Source organism: Meles meles, chromosome 8 (genome assembly GCF_922984935.1).
Source record: "Meles meles chromosome 8, mMelMel3.1 paternal haplotype, whole genome shotgun sequence".
Lineage (NCBI taxonomy): Eukaryota > Metazoa > Chordata > Mammalia > Carnivora > Mustelidae > Meles > Meles meles.
In genome coordinates this window covers 15,458,265-15,467,338 of record NC_060073.1, presented here as the reverse complement: position 1 = coordinate 15,467,338, position 9,074 = coordinate 15,458,265, and the positions used below count along the sequence as shown (strand labels likewise).

General features: G+C 35.6%; 1 pseudogene; it reads left to right on the top strand.

Annotated features, from left to right (window-relative positions):
* Positions 1–5,366: 5,366 nt before the first annotated feature.
* On the top strand, positions 5,367–6,295 carry LOC123949928 (annotated as a pseudogene).
* Positions 6,296–9,074: the final 2,779 nt, after the last annotated feature.

The following is a 9,074-nucleotide window of genomic DNA, read 5'->3' as shown; positions in this document are numbered from 1 at the left end:
CAACCACACAGGATGTTATCTGTATTCAATGGGATCCTGTGAACAGAGCACTTGCTACTATTCTGTGAAGATAGCAATCAGTTAGTGGATTGTACACACACACACATATATAAATGATTATATTATATATATATAACATATGTATAATTTATATACATATATTGTCATATGCATTAAAATACTATTTTTATGGACCCTACTGAAAGTATGAGTTGTAAGAGAATATTTTGAACAACTCTATGCTAAATTTAAAAAGATTGACAATGCCTATATTTGGTGATGTTGTAGGGAAACAGAAATTTTCACACATTGCTGTTGGAAATATAACATAACACTACAACTTTGAAAACACTTGACAATTTCTTGATATGTTAAAATACACTTAACATGGGGCGCATGGGTGGCTCAGTTGGTTAAGCCTCTGCCTTCGGCTCAGGTCTCACTCCTGGGATCTGGCCCCGCATTGGGCTCCCAGCTCTGTGGGAAGTCTGCTTCTCCCTCTCCCACTCCATCTGCTTGTGTTCCTCTCTTGCTCAGTCTCTTTCTTTCAAATATATGAATAAAATCTTTTAGAAAAGTTAAAATAAAAATACTTAATGTATAAGTCAGCAATTTCACTCTTAGCTATCAATCGAAGAGAAATGATACTTTATGTCCACAAGAAGGCTTGTACATGAGTATTCATTTTCATCATTCACTAGGGCCATTAACTGGACAAAATTCCAATGCCCACCGGCTAGAATAAGTATACAAAATATGGTAGAGTCATACAGTGGCACAGTATTCTTACTAAAGAGGAACAAACTGCCAATAATACAATGTGATAAACCTCTAAAACAGTATGGTAAGTGAAAAAGATAATATTTTCTTTTGGATGTTATGAAGTACGTGGCTTCACAAATGAATCAAGGGATAAACTGAGGTGTCCCTGAGATTTCCTAATCTCTGACCAAAGCTCTGTGGATTCATTATGTCCCAGTAGTAGCGGTCAATGCAAATAAGACTTGGATCATCAGTTCCATCTTGTACCCAGAAGTGACAATTTTCAGAGTAAATGTAGCTGTTACCACTCACCTCAGCTGAGTTTATACCCCATTTTTAAACTTAGTCCTTCTAGTTCTTCTTCCCTTAGTAGCTTTCCAATCTCTTCAGATATGAATCTCTCTTTTCCTTCTTTGCTACCTTTATCATATGGGAACATGTGTCTGTTCTGTCACTCCTTCCAACCTACAAAACTGGCATTCACATGTTTCTCTGAACTGTGAAGAGTCTACTTGTAAAATGTGAGTCCTCGGACCTAAGAACAAAGGAAACAATATTCCAACAGACAATTCTGACTCCATTGTTCATGCCTCAGAAACTGTGCATAATGTCCCAGTACCCTTGGATTAATGGAACTTTATGTAAGAAAATTTTTCTATAGAATTCATCATAAGTTGAGCAGAGCACACATTTTTGATTTTAGAATTCACAGTGATGGATAGGACTCAATATCTTTATGTCAGGTCAAACATGGCATAGATTCTGAACCTGTCATATTTTAATTGTGAGGTTTGGACCAATTGGCTTCAAGTCCATGAACCTTCTTATATTAATTAATCTGCACATTTCAGATAGGAAAATGACTCAAAGGGGTGTTTTTTGTTTGTTTGTTTGTTTGTTCTTTACTATTCACCCATTAGAAAGGCCAAAATATGGGACACTATCACCAACAGATGCTGGTAAGGATGTGGAATAACTGGAATTCTCATTTATTGCTGATAGAAAAGCAAAATGGTGCAGTCATTTGGGAAGACACTTTGTCAGCTTTTATAGAACTAAAACAATTTAGCAATCCCATTCCTTGATTTTTACAAAAAGGAGTTGAAAATTTAAGTCCACAAAACAACCTGCATATGCAGTTTAAAAGCAACTTTATTCACAATTGTCCATACAACTGGAAGCAGCCAAGACATCCTTCAGTAAGTGAGGATAGACAAACTGCAACATCATACTGTAGAGTATTATTCATTGCAAAGAGAAATGAGCTACAGGCCATGAAAAGGTATGGAGACCCTTCCAATATGTTCCCCATGGTTGTTGGCATTCAGCTCCATCACAGATAAGAGACTCTTCTTATCTTCCCTGTCACTTTCTAGTTTCATGTCTTACTAACTAGACTTTTAGGAGCTCAGTGTCCAGCTTATAACCTGACACACAGTAGAAGCTCAATAATAATTATTGAATGAATAGATGAGCCAGTAGCCACAACGTATTGAAACAATTTGATTTTTCTTTTTCAGCCCCTGGCTTTTGTTATGCATCATCTCCTAGGAATCCTTTCAGAAAAACACGTGCTTATTCAGTCTGATGATTTCCCCTTCAATTTTTGTGTCCCCTTCTGATATGTTTTCATGTAGGAAATTTTCCTGACCCCCTGGTCTTTGTTGTGTGTCCCTCAAACAGGCTTTCATTGCCCCCTGTGCTGCCACCACCTGCCCATTTATAACGTGGTCTTATCATTTTCTGTTCTCCTCTGCGTGTCTCAGTAGATCTGAAACTCTCTGAAGGCAAGACCCTGGTTACTTTGTACTCACCTCTGAAGACCAGCAACCACCAATGTGTCTGATATATTTGTTGGGCTCAAGAAATTTCTATTGGTGAATGAATGAGAGATATATGATCAAATATAAATGTATGGGATATATTTACCCTGAAGTTGTTTTGTGTGTAGATAGCACTATATATTTTTTAAAACAACAATTCATAATGAAATGTTACCAAGAAGTAAATAATTAACAGAGAAAAATAACATGAACAGCTCAAATTCAAACATTTCCATAAATTATACTGGATGTGTTGGATATCCATATGAGAAAAAAAGAGTCTATGAAACTGATGCACTACCTACTGTGCTAACGAGGCACCTCAGAAGAAAAGAATCTAAACCACAACCTCACCTCATACCATACACAAAAATGAATCAAAATAAGGGTGAGGTCTACATGTTAAAGCTAAATCTATCGAAACTGCTAAATAAATATTTTTGATCTCAGGAGTAGACCAATATTTATTAGATACAAAATAATCATGAACCATAAGAAAAAGTAATTAAAATTGGAATTTTTCAAAGTTTTAAAACTCAGTGTTTATCAGGTAACACCACTTTGAAAAATGAAGAGGCAATCCACGTATTAGGTGAAAATTTTAAAGATATACATAACATACATATGACAAACACCTGTATTATATGTAAAGAACATTTAGAACCTAGTAATAAAGAAACCAGAACCCCTTGGGTTTAAATAATTATGCAAACTACTTGAACAAAAATGTATAAAAGAAGGTATACAAATGCTAATAATAAGATGAAAAAAAATCTCAACATTATTGAGAACACACTAAAACCACAACAATACATCACCACAGGTCTCCTAGAGTTACTCAAAGGAAACAATAGTAGTAAGTGACATAGAAGTAGAATGATTAGGACTCATCTTATGTTTTGATCTGCCTCTACAATGTTAATGGTGCCTAGTATTCTATGCTGAACAAATTATGAATCCCGAAGATAACTAGTTGGGAGCTCCTTAGAGTTTGTTTTTACTCCCTGTCTCCTAGTGATTGTGAAAACAAACAAGCAAAAACAGCTTTTGGAGTCAAGAACCTTAAAATGCCAGCCATTGATTCCATGCCCTCACTGCTCTAGCTCTCAAGCAATCTGTAGCAGGTTCCAGAGAAGTTATATTATTGCTAAGGAGGCAGAGTTTCTCTCTGTGACATGAATCTATAGGTTAACCTATCACAAGTCACCACACTGGAATTATGCCATTTTTTAACTTGCCTAACATTTTGTTTGTTTGTTTTTTGCTTTTTGGTTTTTTGTTTTTGTTTTTGTTTTTTGGTTTTTTTAGTTTTCAATCAAGCTGGTTTGCTTTGGAGGAGGATTATAGTAGGGAGAAATAAGTCTGAGGGTGAAGTCAAGATTAAAGGAGCTTTCAATAAACATAGCACCACATTTTTTATTGTTATTTGACTTTTTTTAATTTTTTTACTTGATAATTGAGAGTTCAGGCATGTCTTTGTGTGTGTGTGTGTGTTGTGTGTGTGTGTTCTAATGAAATTGTGTAATAGACACTTGCCTCCAAATTAATAATAAAGCAATTATTATTGTGGTCATATAAGAAAGATAACTAGTTCAATGTTGTTAATTATAACAATATAGGGCATGGGTGATAATTTGGAGGAAAACCATGAAGAAGTATATTCTGAACTAATCTTAGTTCTTGCTCTTAAATTACCATCTTGATCTTGGCAAGGTCTTTACCTCTTCTATGTTTCTATTACTTAACATATAAAATAATTATTAAAACAAGAGCTGGATTTATCTTACAATTTATGGTGGGAATTAAATCAGCAAACATCTACAAAAACACTGAAGGCCACTAAATATTCAAATTTAGGAAATATTGTTATTGTTATTATTACCATCAAACTAATTGTCTGACACTGATTCCTCACCTCAAAATGGATGGAATAATACCAAGCAAATGGGATGTTATCAGTATTTAATGAGATCCCATATATACAACACTTGCTATTATACCACGAACATATTAATCAGTTATTAAACACTCTCTCTCTCACTATCTCTCTCTTTCTCTCTCTCTGTATATATATAGATAGATATCATTAGCAAATATAATATTATTGTATATAAAAAATAAACATTATTAATTATTTTATAGTAGCTTTTTTATGCTTTATGTACCCAAAAACAACATCCTGTTATTACTATGTCAACTATAATAAATAATCTCTTAACTGGGGTTTCTGTCTCTGGCTTCCAACCTCTTACTGAACTTCACTCCACTTCATCCAAGACACATGAAGATCGTTATTAAAATTTTATCCCTTATTATCTCTTCTTCTAATTCCTCTTCACTTTCCCATGTATGATTTCACTTTCTTCTCATGGTTTCCAATTTCCAAGGATAAAGGGAAAATTTCTAACCTTGCATTCATAACCTTGCATTTTACATCATAAACTTCCTCCCTTTACTTACTTAATTGCCAGTATGTATTTAATTGACAACTTCCTGTTATATGACCAATCACCTCAGATGACAAAGTGTGCACAAAACTCCAGCCTGTATATTTACAAAGTTCCCCACGGGCATACTCAACAGAAACTTCAACTAGAAAATAATTTATGTAATCTTAAAGAATTCATAATTTATTTTCTATCTCAGAAAACTACATGAGAATCCACAATTCAATAGAATCTAGGTATGTATTACTTACTAGATAAAAAAGCTTAATACATTCAAGGTTACATTAATCCAAAGGAATTTTTAAGGTAATGCAATTATTCATAATATGAAATAATGGAGAATAGAAACAACGTGATAGAGTTTGTTCTACTGGGACTCACAGAGAATCCAAAGATGAAGAAAATCATATTTGTTGTCTTTTTGGTGATTTATATCATCTCTGAGGTAGGAAGTATGCTCACCGTGGTCACTATCTCTGCCAGCTCATTATTGGGGTCTCCCATGCACTATTTCCTGGCCTATCTCTCTTTCATTGATGCCTGCTATTCTTCTGTTAATACCCCTAAACTGATCATAGATTCACTCCGTAAAAAGAAGACCACCACATTCAATGCATGTATAATCCAAATCTTTGGGGAACATTTCTTTGGAGGTGCTGATATCATCCTACTTACTGTGATGGCCTATGACCACTATGTGGCCATCTGCAAGCCATTGCACTACACGACCATCATGAATCGGTGGGTGTGTGGCCTGTTAATGGGAGTGGTGTGGGTGGGAGGTTTTCTTCATGGAGCCATACAGATCCTCTTCATCATCCCTTTACCCATCTGTGGTCCTAATGTCATAGATCACTTTATGTGTGATCTGAAGCCTTTGCTCAATCTTGCCTGCACTGATACCCACACGCTAGAGCTCTTCGTTGCTGCCAACAGTGGTTTCATGTGTGTCTTCTTCTTCCTCCTCTTGATCATCTCCTATGTGGTCATTCTGCATTCCCTAAGGAACCACAGCTTGGAGGCAAGGCACAAAGCCCTATCCACATGTGTCTCCCACATCACAGTAGTTATCCTATTCTTTGTGCCTTGCATTTTGTGTACATGAGTCCTGTGACTACTTTATCTATTGATAAAGCAGTCTCAGTGTTCTACACTATGATAACGCCGATGTTAAACCTGTTAATCTATACTCTGAGAAACGACCAGATGAAAAATTCCATTAGGAAATTGTGTAGCAGAAAATTTATTTCAAGTGAGAAATAAATGTGCCTGGAGCTGACAACTGATTCAGTGAAAACAAAGGTCAAAAGGACATTTTGGAAGTTCTCAGAAAGGAATGCCTACCAAATAAAGAAAAATAAACTACTGTGAATGCTAACTTCTGAACTGAATGGAGCAGAAATGTGTGCAAGAAAGAAAAAACTAACCATAGCTTTTCATATATATATATATATATATATACACATATATATGTATGTATATATATATATATATGCACACACACATATGTGTGTGTATGTGTGTGTATACGCATAGCATGTAGTATAGGCATATATATATATTCATATTCACTATGAATATTCAGTATATATAAAATCTAACATAGTTTATTAAGAATTCTGCTCATTATTACATACTAGAATTGATGATAACATGATTCTTTTAAAATTAGATTCTAAAATGTCTATAGCATTGTAAAAGTGAGCCCTTTAACCTCTGAGCGGTAACAAAGATTATCCCGAGTTTCCAAATTCTCTCGTAGACTTCAGAGTCATATTGTATTGTTCATATTGCCTATCTTAGGCTGCTAACCCATTACAAAGAATCATGATTCAAATTAATGAACATCTTATTATCTAAGAGGAATTTCTATTAAATAAAGTCACACTCCATAGAGTACTTGACTATTTATTAAAAACAGTTTCTACAAGTCAGCACAATGTCTCAGGCACAATAAATATCAAATGAGTGAATAATGGCATGAAGGAAGTTGAATAACATCAAGAAAATTTAGACCAAAGAAATAGTAATGGAGACAAGGGACCTTTTTCCTGCTTTTATCTGATTCAGACTGAGATTTCTAGCAAGATCTCTTTGAGAAATGACAATTTTTTGAACTCCTGATTACACTATGTATTAACAAAGATTGAAACTGAGATTCTCAATGAAGGAGCAAATATCTTACATTGATATTTTCCCTGCTTTCAGCAAGATTTCATCATCATATGAATGTGAGCTGTTCATGCCATTTTTCTGTTAATTAGATTATTTCTAGGTAACATTTCATTATGAAAAACTTTTAAATATCTGGTTCCATCTATACACAAAACAACTTCAGGAAAAATATATTCCATTTATATATCTTTGTGTGTGTGTGTGTGTGTGTGTGTGTGTGTGTGTATTATTCCCCATTCATTAATCAATAGATATTTCTAGACAGAAAATATATTAGACATATTGATGATTGCTGGGCCTTCAGTGGTGAATAGACAGAATAAAATTCTTGCCACCAAAGCTTCAGATCCACTGAGAGCTACCCAGAGGGGAGCAGAATATGATAAGATCATGTTATAAATGGGAAGGTACTGGCAGCACAGGGGGGGGGGCAAAGAAAGCATGTTTGAGGGACACACAACAAAGGGATCAGGAAGATTTCCTAGATGAAAACATCAAAAATGGGCACAAAGGAGGAAAGGGAATCATGAGAGTAAATAGGCATGTGTTAGGGTGAGAATATTCCCTTTGTTGCATAACAAAAGACCAAGGGTGAAAAAGAGTATGCAGAAAACACAATCATTTCAATATGCTTGTGGCTATTGGCTCATATATTCATTCAATAATTAATCATTGAACTTCTTCTGTTTGTCAGGGTATAAGCTGGACACTGAGCTCCTAAAAGTCTAGTTAGTAAGACATGAAACTAGAAAATTAGTGACAGGGAAGATCAAGAAGAGTCTCATATTTGTGATTGAGCTGAATGCCAGGTACCATGGAGAACACATTGGAAGGGTCTTCATATCTTTTCATGGCCTGGAGCTCTTTCTCTTGGCAATGAATAATACTCCGCTGTCTGATGTTGCAGTTTATCTATCCTCACCTACTGAAGGATGTCTTGGATATTTCCAGTTGTATGGACAATTGTGAATAAAGATGCTCTTAAACATGAGTGTGCAGGGTTTTTTTGTAGATATAAGTTTTTAATTCCTTTGGGTAAATGACAAGGAGTGGGATTGCTAAATTGTTTAAGTTCTGTAACAAATGGCCAAAGTGTCTTCCCAATTGGCGGCACCATTTTGCTTTCCCATCAGCAATAAATGAGAGTTCTTGTTCCACATCCTCACCAGCATCTGGTGGTGATGATGTCCCATATTTTGGCCATCCTAATGGATGTATTGTTAAAAAACCTCCTTTGAGTCATTTGCTTATCCAAAATGTGCAGATTAAGTAACTCAAGAAGGCCCATGGACCTGAAGCCAATTGGTGTAAACTTCACAATTAAAATATGACAGGTTCAGAATCTATGGCATGCATGTTTGACTTGACATAAAGATATGAAGCCCCATCTATCACTGTGAATTCTAAGATCAAAAGAGTGTGCTCTGGTCAACTTATGATGAATTCTATATACAACAAATGCTTACTGTTAGGGCCAATTTAATGTCAAAACCTGTTTAACTATTAGGGCCTGCTTAGCCAGAGCAACTCCATATTGCTTAGGTAGCCATATTGTTGTTTACATCCATGGACTTCATTCTGGGAATAACCGCCCCAGTAGTTCCTGGTATGGTTCCAGGTATCGATTCCGGGAGTAAATGCCTTAACAATAGAAGTCATGTTCATTGGGTCTGCGGTTATGCCCTATTAAACCAGCCTGTGAGATCAGGAGGGGGTTGCTCTCTTCGGAGGCAGCCTGGAAGGTCAGTCTGACTTCTAATGCTTGGCATAGAATAAAGCTTCACATAACTTTCACTTTGTCTCAGTCTCATTCTTCTGGCCGGTCAGCCTAACTTCTAATGCTTGGCATAGAATAAGGCTTTGCATA